General features: G+C 37.8%; 1 long non-coding RNA gene across 1 annotated transcript; it reads right to left on the bottom strand.

Annotated features, from left to right (window-relative positions):
- Positions 1 to 4,976: 4,976 nt before the first annotated feature.
- On the bottom strand, positions 4,977 to 11,707 carry LOC138066334 (uncharacterized). Its single transcript, XR_011139678.1, has 3 exons — positions 11,410 to 11,707; positions 10,307 to 10,509; positions 4,977 to 6,897 (listed from the first exon to the last, which is right to left on the bottom strand). It is a non-coding gene; the product is annotated as an uncharacterized lncRNA (long non-coding RNA).
- Between the last annotated feature and the right edge of the window lie 244 nt (positions 11,708 to 11,951).

Genomic DNA, 11,951 nt, shown 5'->3' with positions numbered 1-11,951 from the left:
CCATGAGCCTGTGTTGTAAAGTAGGCGGGTAGAGAACGGAGCAGTCGCAGGGTTGTGCACTATGTTACGTATTAGCAGGCCCAGAATGCTTCCAACTCTGTGAGATGTTCATAGGCTTTAGCTGTAGCACATCAGTTAGGATTCATCAAGAGAAAAGAAAAAAAAAACAGAGAAGTGAGAAAATGGAGAAAACTCTTCCCCAATGTGAGAATAAACCTGATATATTTTTTCAATGTATTTAATGAGAAATCTTGACAATTTTAAATAAAACTTTTTTTTTAGTCTTTGGCAAAAAGAATTGTGCACATTGATCAGATCTAGCTTAAAAATAAATATTTTTTTTTTAAATAGAAACTAAAGAGTATTAATATGAAGGTTTTGGCTGGTTACCCCTTAGCTCTGATTAAAATTTAGAAAATAAATAGCGAACGTTTTTCAAGCTATCAGCAAAAGCTATGAATAAAGCCAACCATTAAAAAAAGAGAGAGAGACACCTAAACCTATAGTTAAGACTGACTTACATTTTTTAACTCTTTCCTACAGATCCAATGTTATGTTATGTTCTAGAAGAAGATTAATTTGCCTGGGACATCTTTGCTATGTTCACTGCCAGCGTGTAATCACAGCTACATTATAAAATCTCATAATGTATAACTTACAGACTTCTCTGCAGATCCCTCACTGGAGGGGATCGCTTACTGAAATGACATGTTCCACGGAGACATCTGAAGTTCCTGACCAGCCTTTGGTTCTGTTTCCCCTAATTAAGGAAAGTTCCCCAGCCATTTCACTCCTATTCTTAGCTCTGTCCTTACTGAATAGCTGGAATATGCTACCTTTGAGCATTATAATCAAAAGGTTGTCCAGGAGGCTGTTTCATCTTCTCTTCTGGAAGGAGAAAGAAACAGGTAACACTAACACTGCTTCAGAAGGCAAAAGGGCAGAATGGGCTGTTGCTAGCTGATGGGGAAACTAACCACTACTGCAATGGCTCCACTTACTGGGCATTTATTCCCACCGCCTCTTACCTTCACCCTGTTCTCTTCTCTCTGTGCAACCTATTTCTAACCCTGTTATCTCCTAATAGCCAAAAGGAAAGAAAGCTGAGCCCCTTCTTTTCCCAGGAGCCAAGAGAAGAAGGTATTGAAATAGTGACCTGAACATAAGGTCCCTTAGCACTGCAGTGTGTTTGGGTATGAAAAGCATAACATCACAATCTGAGAAGCTGGAGGAGAGGTCACGGGTGATTTCATCTAAAAATTCACATGTAAACAGAAAGGACCACATTCCCCAGTGCACTCATTTGCTGTGAGTGTTGGTTTTCAACATGTATCTAGAACTTCCAGGTTGAAGCCCTGACAATGAGATCCTGGCTAGCACAACTGAGAATCTTAAAGATACAGTGCCTCAAATCCTTAGGCACTTTAGGGTTTTTTTATTAAGGCTATGATCCATCCAGCCCTTTGGCTCCTAAATTTCTTTATGCAGGTTCAAGACCTAGTGGTCAAAAGGAAAAGCATAGTGAGTGTGATAAATCAAAATCCAACTGGCTTTCTTCACATCTTGCCCTGCTTCCTCTTTCTATAGTGTTGAAAGTATCTCTCTAATAAGAAGTATCTCTCCAGTGAACTTCAGAAGCCAGGCTGCTCCATCACTGAACTGAAATATCAGATGTCCTAGAGGTGGATGCACTGAGAGACCTTTGCTGTCTCTTTTTCATTGATTCAAGTTATCCCATGATACAAAGAAAAGCAACTGGGAGCCTAGCCTCATTTTGCTAAGGAAGATTCCTAGAAAAGTCTCTAAGAGCTCCCAAGTGCTATTGCTGGGGCTTTTACTGCCCCTTGTTAAGCTAAAGGTGAAATATCTTCAAGCTGGTCCCTTTAAACCAACAGACTTTAAGGCCAAGGACCAGATTTCTGGATAATCTGTAGGATCTTCTAGTCTTAACATGAACCCAGAGATAGAAACTCATGCTGTACATCAAGCCCCCATTCTACATTTGAGCTCCCATTTGTCTTTTAACTGGAAAGATTCTGCTGTACTGCATTATCCCATGATATTTTTTCTGCTGTAACTTATGCTCAATAATTAACAGTTGCTGCTTATATCAACCTAGCTATTTCAGTATTTACATCAGCCCTAAACATAGGTGTAACAAACAAATCAATAATGAGTTTGCGGCCCTTTGCTAGACAACTGATATCTTTACCTCCTTTGACAGTAACTAATGACAGTGCTACGTTTTCATCATCTTCCTAATCTTGCAGTTATAGAAGTCTCCTCTAGCCCAGTATTTATTTGTGTTGGAAGCGAATATATACTACAAAGTGCCTACTACAAAGTAAAACTTGTATATGAAAGCACTTTCAGGCATTTATAATATTTACTGTAGGTCATCAAATATATCCCCCGCTGTGACAGAGCGTCTTTGTTGTTCTAAGACTCTTCTTTTACTTGTTTCATCTTCCACAAAAAGAAATACCCTTATCTATGCTTACCCACCCTAAAAGAAACTGTAATCTTTAGCTTTTATCTGTATTGTTCTAGGGGAAAAATATATCATTCCATATGAGCAACAATAAATCTGAGTAAAATATGTTCCAAATGCATTAATCTACAACAGCACAGCTCTTAAACTTGTTTTGGGCAGGTTTCAAATCTCTGCATTGTTTGTCAGAGCCATAAACGGTGTAGGGTGTTGCAAAAAGCTTGATGCGGATTGGATTTTTTAATTTATTTCTTTCAAAAGAAACACATAAACAGTTATGTTCTTAACGTTGTCAATTTTCTGCCATGACCCTTTAAAGAAAATTCTGAGTAAAGTAAAAGCTGACTGAAAGATAGCATTGCTTGGGTTCTCCAATTGCAAATGAGCATCCATTAAACTCACATGCCTTAAAGCAACGTAAGATTATCCTTTATCCCTCTTCTCCCTGTGTCCTTCGGAAATGCTAAGCTACTGTATATAAAAACTGCATATCCTGCCTGGTGGAAAGCATCACCAAACATCTGCAAATGATTTTCTCCTATGTTAATTTGCTTCTCGGTGGTCATTATTTTTAAAAGCTATTGCATTGAACTTCCATAGTTGAGCTTATACACAGGACCAGATCCTGTACTCAGACACACAGCTCAAGAGGTTAAAAACTATGCCTTTTCTATGCACATCCTTCTCAATTGCCACTCCCTCACTACTAAACTGAGAGATAAACCAACCCCTCAATGCCATTTACTCAAGTTGCTTTAAATTCGACTGCTTGTCATCAGTCTACATTGACAGCTGGGTGCTCCCAGGACAAAAGGCCATGAGCAGAGCTGCAACAGTTCTCAGCACCAAGCAAGAACTGTTAGCATGCCTCAGCCTTGGCTTAGCTGGTTTACCACCACCAGACTACAGCCATGAACTGGATTGTGTGACAAATAATTCAATAATATTTACAAACCTAGAGCACTATTTAAAAGAATCAAGGATGCAAATACAAAAGCAAGAATATAAGGAGTTCTTGATTCTGGAGCTTCAATTGTATTTATAAAGAAATCTGAACTTTTTTAAATTTACAGGTTTTTGTGGGATATTTTCAGACAGATTTAAGTCATGGACTGAAAATATTTTTGCAAGTCTGGAAGTAAGAAAGATCTCTACTTTTTTTTGTTCTGTTTTTGCCTCTATAATCTAGGAATGCAGCTTAAAGTGTCCGCTTTTAAAAGTGTAGGTGTTTATATGTGGGTGGTTGAAGGGGGAGAGGTTACATAACAGCTTCATAGTAATTAATTTGGCATTGGGCATCTAACAGTTTGTCATTTCTCTGAACTTTCAGAACTTTTTTTCCAATCTTCCTCTATCTGACTTTTTTTTTTTAAATAGGTTATAAACAGACCAATACGTTTGTACAGTGCTTGCATTATTAATAAAAAAGTATCACCTCAGTAGCTGTTTGCCTACTGAAAGCACATATACTATAAATAATGAAAAAAAAGATATCCTCCGATCTCGGAGAAATAAAGCTGATGTTTAACTTACAGAGAACACTGAAGAAACAGGAAGCTGCATGCAGAAAGTCACTGTGGATGAGCGATCAATACCATGGAAAGGGCATAATTTTTGTTTTACCATAAAAATCCATTACGTCTTCCTTTCCTGGAAGATCCAAAAGGATGGTGGAACAGGAAGGAAGGGAGACGGGCCTGCCATTGGAAAGGGAGTCTAGAGCAGACAGCAGCTTACATAGCTGTAAAAGCAGAAGGTCTGGGAGAAGACAACTAAAACCAACTTTACACATGCAATCTATCTGTGTGCATGCAGGAAGTCCAACACAGGATATATCGGACAACACTGTGCATGCAAAACTAGCCCAGCACATCCCAAACGTACTGTGTACACACAGACTGATCCACAAACTATTCAGTGAATCAGTTCATCAAATCTGCTGTGTGTGATCTTTCCAAAGACACTAGCTAGCTTCCTAGATAGCCCACAACCTGAGCTGAACTCCAGAAATATGAAACATCATTCATTACCCAAGGCAGCAGGCAGTAGATAGCCACAGAGAGAAAGTAGCTCTGTTGTCAACACTGGTAGAATTACTAGACCTGAATTCCTATTTGGCTATTTGAAGAGGCACTTTTTCAGTAATTACTGAAGTAAATTATTACACTACACATTACTGAAATCAGCAACAGGGAGATGTGACTATGCTTAATCCTGCAAGGTGCTGAGCGTTCCAGTCTTAATTTAGATGTCACTTAAACATTTTAGCAGGCCAGGAACAGGAGTTCCTGGGTCTAAAAGGACCAAATTCATCCTTAACACCATGGCTGAGCCAATTCAAAAAAGGTAAAGTTCACAGCAAGAGTTATTTTAATCAAAGAAGAAAAGAGAGGGCATTAGAAAGTAAGACAAGCTTTTAATTGCAATTTCACAAACATCTAATGACATTAAAAGAGTAATGTATAGAAGAATAGTAGTGCTGCCATCATGTTATTAAACATTTTGTTCAATTTTTTTAAAAAAGAGAAACATTCAGTGTTTGAGTAGTTATCTTGTTATCGTGGTGCTGGTAACCCATTCAAGTCATGTCTTTGTATTCTTCATGGCTATGGAAGCATATCATTTTTGTTAGAAAAGTGAAACATCACATTGTCCCAGTACTTTATATTTCTTTTTAAACATACAATGGACTAAATTCTGCTCATGGTTACACCCATATAACTTCAGAATTGTATGAATGAAACTAACAGCAAAATAGGACCTATTTTATGAGGCTATTTCTGCATGTGTTCAATTGAGCTAACCAAGAAGGATAAGGTTTTGTGTACAAAGGATTTTTTTTTTATTGTAAAAACACATTTTTCCCATCTCCGCCTCAGTTCTTTTTAAAAAAATAATAATAAAAAAAAAAAGATGAAGCAAGCGGGAACAATGCTAATTACATTTTGTAAGCAGTTTAAGAATGGGCAGGAGGATGGGGAGGCATGGAAAACAGGCCCCTGCAGAAAACGTGTTGAGGGTGAAAACAAAGTTCTCCTGAGATGGATAGAAGTTTCTGTTTTACAGGCTTCCAGATGAATGGTTCAGATGTTGTGAACACAATGGATAGTAATGATGATTACTTTTGCCAATGCCTATGGTGATGCTATAAGCTAATTATATTAGTCATTTACGCAAAGGCAAGATGCCTTTGATAGCTACTATTTGGAGCAACAATTCAGCATGTTGAGTCACTGTTAAGTCACTCCTAGAGGCAGACTCCAATTCAACTTATGTCCAAATGAGTCTTGAGCAACTTCTTTGAACACAGTAGCTTTACTCTGTACTTAAACCTCTATCCAGAAGTCCAATTCTGGATATTTTTTTGTCTATATACTCCTTTTTCTTTTTCACAAATAAATTTGAATTAAATCATCTAACCCACACTTGATAAGAGTACATTAGTGCACAATCCACATCTGAAGATACATAAAGTCCACAAAAATGATTGGTCTCCATTAACCTTTACCTATTTTGACACATTAAATACTATGATACTTTAGAATCATTAATTTCTCAATAAATGATAGGAAATTCAGATGCATTACTCAGTGGGGAATATAGGTACCAAAATACTATTTGCACCATTAAGAAAAGTTCTTTAAATCTATCTTGAGATATATAACAAAGCACTAGACTTTAATGAAAACCTGAAAGTACCCATCTTACTAAAATGCCAGAGTCATGCCCATGAATCTCCTCAAATTCCCACAGGGTATGAATAACTTTCAGAGAAAGGAAAAAGGAAAATTAAAGTTAATACTTAATGATTTTAAAGGACTGTTCTCCAGGGGCTTCTAGGTGTTCATATCCAGAACATCTCCTGCATCACTAAAAGAAGACAGATCTCGCAACCAACAACTTGTTTTAATATTCCAAATTACATTCTCTTCTGTAGCCCAAGATCTGCTTCTTACAAGTGAGAACGTGAGAACAACTGAGTCTTCAATTTTTGGATCCATCTACATCAAGCTGGGCAAGACTGAGATCAGCCAACAAGCTCCTTTTAATTTGGTTCCTTCCACAGGTGCTTACCAAGGCTTCTGCCAGCAGAGCAGAAGCCAGACAGATCTCTGCTCAGCCATGACATCCCAATAAGCCCACAATGCCCCACCATCCTAACACTATCCTGTTATTCCTAGTGCAATCATGCACTTGGGAAGCAGAGCCAATGCAGGAGAGATCCACCAGCTTTGCATTAGCTGGTCACTCTCCACTGTGGTCACTTTGGGTAGAAGTAGGTTCTTTCATGGTGGTAGGGCATAAAATAACCCCTAACTCAAGACAGGATCCTTTCTTCTAGGTCCATAAGTCCATAGGTAGGCCCACAACAGTCACAAATATCTTGTAAATTAACATGAAGCATGCTGGAATGATAAAAGAGAGAGAGATTCCTGAGCCATTCCAAGCTACTGTGGCTTAAAAGTCAATGATCTAAATTGCACTCTTTGTGCCCAATTGAAGAGCTGCAAGTACCACATATTGCTCCCATTTTGGCTGATTAGCCTTCCTAAGGCTAAATGCTCCAGAGCCTGCCTGACCAGGAGCTCAGAATTATCCATTCTCAAAATCTTAAGTCTTGAAGTAAACTTGGTTTCTGCCCTTCAGGTCAACTAGGGTTGTTTACATGATCATGAATTTGATTGCTCAGTACCATACTACAGTTATTAGTTGCAGAAAAAATAAAATTGCATCCATGATGAATTTTCTTTGTTTTCAGAGTCTCTTACCTCTGTTGCCATCTTAATCCATCTTAACCTAAAGCTTTCAAACTTTGCATACACAACAATTACTGTGACTAGCATACTATTAAGTTTTTGTAAATAGCCACTGTATGCTTAAATCCAATATGGTGGGGAAGATCAGAGCTGTTGTCATTGTTAATGAGAAAGTGAAAGTAGAAAGGCTTCGGGATCTTCAGAGGATTGTGTCAGGGCTACACCAGATTCAGGTCACTTAAGGTTTGTACTGCTGTAATCAAGGCAGGTCTCCAGTAAAAAGAAACAGTAGTTCATGACAAGAGTACAGTAAATAAAATTCAGGAATACAATAAATAAAATTCAGAAATCATTCCTGGTCTCTGTTCGTTTCTTGAAGCCAGTAATTTTTACTAGTTACCTTTATTTTATATTTCCACTTCATAAATCATTGACATTATTTTCAAGCACAAAATTGGAGAAGTCACTATTATGGATACAGTTTCTACTAACTCTTCTATTATTTAATTCCATGCAATCTGCAAACCTCAGGAGCAAGAAAATGCTCAGACTTATATATACAATAGACATTATAAGTATATTAATTTTTTGAAACAATCTATTTTAAACTTCATAATTGTCAGGATCACTGACCACCACAATACTCTTTGCTTAAGTATCACTGCCCTTTTTCCAGCATTCAGACCTGTCCTAGTGCTGCTCCTACTTTTTTTTTTTCCTAGAAGGATCAGCTCATCGTTTGATTTCTTTGAACTTTGACTGATGCCAGGTGTTTAGAGGCGGATGAATAGTAACAGTAATGTAACACATTTTGTGAAGAAATGACTTTTTCAAGGTCAGATCCAGGAGCTTGAGTTTGAAACACTATCTGTGTGAATACCGATTATAGGAGAGGACTTGATTCTTGACCTATGGGCTTTTGGTGCTTGCTAATTTTGAAAGACACTTTAAAGTCTCTCCTGGAGGATCTTTCCTATTTGTACTATCTTTTATCTAAAAAAGCATTTGATGTCACTTTTGCTTCAGCGAAATCACTTTTTGAGTTTGAAAGCGGGAAGAAGATTCCTCTGTTGCATTGCTTTGTTGCTGGGTCTTTGTGAGTTCCTTAACTTTCAAACACTAACTGCTCATATTTATAAACCTTGTCTGCTAGACAAGACTGTTAGGTGTTTTTTGAGTAGCCCTTATGAGGTGAAATTCCACCTGACACTTGCTCAGATAACACTGGTGCCCAGCTGTGTAGCTGCAGTTTGACATCTGTCAACACTCAAAATCAAGTCTTGTCAAAATTTGTCAAGACTTCTTCTAGTTGCAAACTATCTCCTTCACAAATATTACATCCAATTTAAACTATATCTCTTGCAATACATTGATATTTCTGTTGCTTTACTGAATTTGACAAATCAGTAAATGTGGAAATAGAAGGCAGAAAAAAAACACAGAGCAAACCATAAAACCATACAAAGTAATCTGTTCTCACCCTCTCAGTTTGACAACGCCCAAAGGTAATATGCTAACTGGCACAAGGATGGCATGATCAGAAATCACAAAGATTATCCATTAAGAAAATCTGGACATTTGTTTGATCGAACTCCTAATGTAAACTATTCTTAATTTATTATCTTATTCATGCTTTCTATTTTTGAGATAAATTATTCTGAAAGTAAAGTATATTAAAGCTTATTAGGGACAAATTCTATTTTGGGCTTTGAATGAGGAACAACTGCAATGAGGTAAGTTCAGCTCTGTTCAAGAGGAATTCAGGATGTGTCTTTTTTTGTTCGGAAGAAGAGTCTACATGATTGCATTACCTTTCCATTTGTCTTCCCAAGTAATTTTTGAACTCAACGTCCTTTTTCAATCCAATCTGAAATACCAAAGATGACTCTGTTTCTACATTTCTCATGAGAATCAAAAGCTGAAGGAGAGCGGCTATGAGGTCGGTGTGCACGCTAAGAGAAAGGCAAGTTTGCCATTCAGTTCTCACACTAAGAGAAAAGCAAGTTTACCATTCATTTCTCACAGTTCGCGTTTGGCAGCTGCTGGCTGACCAGGCAGCGTGCACCTTGCCCCGTGGCCTTCCTTCACCTGGGGGATCACGTCACTTGAGAAGGGAGAGGGATTAGTTCAGGGATTAAGAAACAAAAGCTCTAGATCTCATTAGCTCTGCTGCTCTTGGAACAAAAACCACCACCTCCCCCCACTGTCCCAATCTGCTTTTTTTTTCAATAGGTAATAATATTAATCCTTTATAGTCCTCAATCCTATCTGAGAAGTCTTAAATTCTCTAATATTGAGGACCAGTTTGTGATTTTTTTTTTTTACTCTTGCTTTGATGAAAACTTGCTCATTTAAGTAGTCTCATTAACCCCACTATTCATGTAAGCCACCTGCTGTTTGCTTGAGTAAAGAATGCATAAAAGTGAGCAAGAGCTTTGGGAAAAGTAAAATTTCCACTTATACAGTTCACACGCCCAGTGCTGCATATATTGTTAACAATGGCACTACAAACACTTCCCATAAAAGAACATTTGGGACTAGATCCATAGCTTTTTTTAACTCAATAGGAGTCTGATTTCAATGGGTTTTTGGATCAGGGCCATAAAAAGCAAACTCCTTATAGAACCTTGCCTTTACAAAATGAACGATTGCTAGTAGGTGTATCGTCAACCTCCAATATTTTAACACCACACCCTGACATATGTGATTATTCATTATTCTGTGGGAAAAAGACCTTTATATGTAAATCCTGGGAATATAGCAGATTAAAATCAGGCAGCGTACTTAAACACATTTGTAATAATTAATAAAAAATTACAAACAGGTAAGAGAGGATAAGTGCCTCTGAAACATTTATTCTACTAGTAATTTTATTACCACTGAATTCTTGCCAGCCAGGAAACACCTAGAGGCTCATGTTTCACACCCAGTATTGCAGAGGTGAAAAGGTAGAACATTCTGCCTTAACAAGTATGCAAAGAGCAACTTCAAGCGGAAACAAGTTTAGCACCCAGCTCTTACTGGCTCAGCCACAGGGAAACTCTCCATAATAACTCACCTGATAGTGCAGCTCTTGAGAGATGGTGGGGTTTTACTTTGGCTCTTGGCTGCGGAGAGGTATATGCGTGCAGACACAAACACACACACAAACACACACACACACACACACATGCACACGTGCATGCGTGCTGCCCCTCTCCCCAGTCCACTTGCCATATGAAGGATTCCACTAACTGGTTACGTTTTCTGTCCGATTCCCTGCTAGGGAAAAAAAAAAAAAAAGCATGTCGCAAGTTTATATATATGAAAAGAGCTAAATAAAGAGCTATGCTATAATCATCCATAAACTACTTTTTTTTTCCTAAAACAACAACAAAAACCTATAGTGGAATAATTATTCATCTTTTAAAGAATAAATCCTTCTATTATAATATACTATACAACCTAGAGGCATACTGATCTCTGCAGACGACAGTAATTCTTAGTATCCTTATCAAAAATGACAGTTGTTCCTTTGAAGCAGTTTGCCACGGTAAGGCACTAGCTGAAAAGCCAGTTTTGTTCTATCACGATAGGAACCTATCCCAGCTCTGCGTACACAGCATCTTCCTCCTGTGACAGCAAGTAGAAACATCATTTCCATTTCTCCCTGAGATTTGTGCTTTTGTTCACTGCGTATGGAGTTGACTAGAAAAGCTAGATGTACAGATAGAACAGATAAGGTTGATTTAACAAAGGGAGCAGTGAAATATTCCCTCAGCTTCAGTCAAATTCCTCATTCACCTGCAATTACAGGGTCTGAGACATGCCTTCATTTACTAGCCAGATCAGTCCCCATTTGGGAGTTCCAAATAAGTACATGTTAGGTATATGCTCATTATTGGTGATACTTGTACATGCTAACAATATGCTCTAGAATGGCAATAGAAGAAAAGGTATACCAATAAATTCAGTAAATGGCTCTCAAAATATTTCTGTAATGTGCCTGACGTCATCTTTGCCATGAGAAAGAATTGGGGTTTAGCTTTTGCTTTTTAAATGCAAGGCCAAAGCATAGGCATTAATGCAGATAAAAATATTGGCATCAGTATTGACATTACTGCAGCTAGGACTACATAATCCTCCTGCCCAGACTACTGGCACAGCTGCAAGTAGATATACCTTGAAAGGAACTGGTTACACACTGAAGTCTGGCCGATTTGGCTCGGGAAGAACAAGGTTTAAAATAAGCACAAGTAAAATGGCATTTTGAGTGCCAATCTACATCAACTAACTCCACAAATTGCTTTTGCGTTTTTTAGCCTGGAAGAAATGAAAAAGTGGAAAATTAACATGCTCTTGCGTATGAAACATTTATTAAATTATTCGTATAATCATCATGGTCAAAGGATATGAACTGGACACAGTCAGGGAGAGGAAAAGTCTTTTGCTAAGCCTGAGGGAGAGAGGAAAAATACATATATTTTAAGCATGCAAACCCTTCTTAAGACAGAAATAGAAGCTTTATATTTACATTATATTCACAATTGTTCAGGCAGAGACTGGAAGCAACACCATGCGACTGAGGCAACTACTTACACTACAGCGAATATAGCCCTGGACTAATCCAAAGGCTCACAGTTGTGCTCCAGAAAGTTTTGCTGAGCCACTTAAAATTATGAAGAAAATTAATACAAATAAATAAATAAATATATTCACAAATA

The sequence above is a fragment of the Struthio camelus genome, chromosome 2 (assembly GCF_040807025.1).
Source record: "Struthio camelus isolate bStrCam1 chromosome 2, bStrCam1.hap1, whole genome shotgun sequence".
Classification (NCBI taxonomy): Eukaryota; Metazoa; Chordata; class Aves; order Struthioniformes; family Struthionidae; genus Struthio; species Struthio camelus.
The sequence above is the reverse complement of the archived record's forward strand: the minus strand, read 5'-3'. Positions and strand labels throughout refer to the sequence as shown.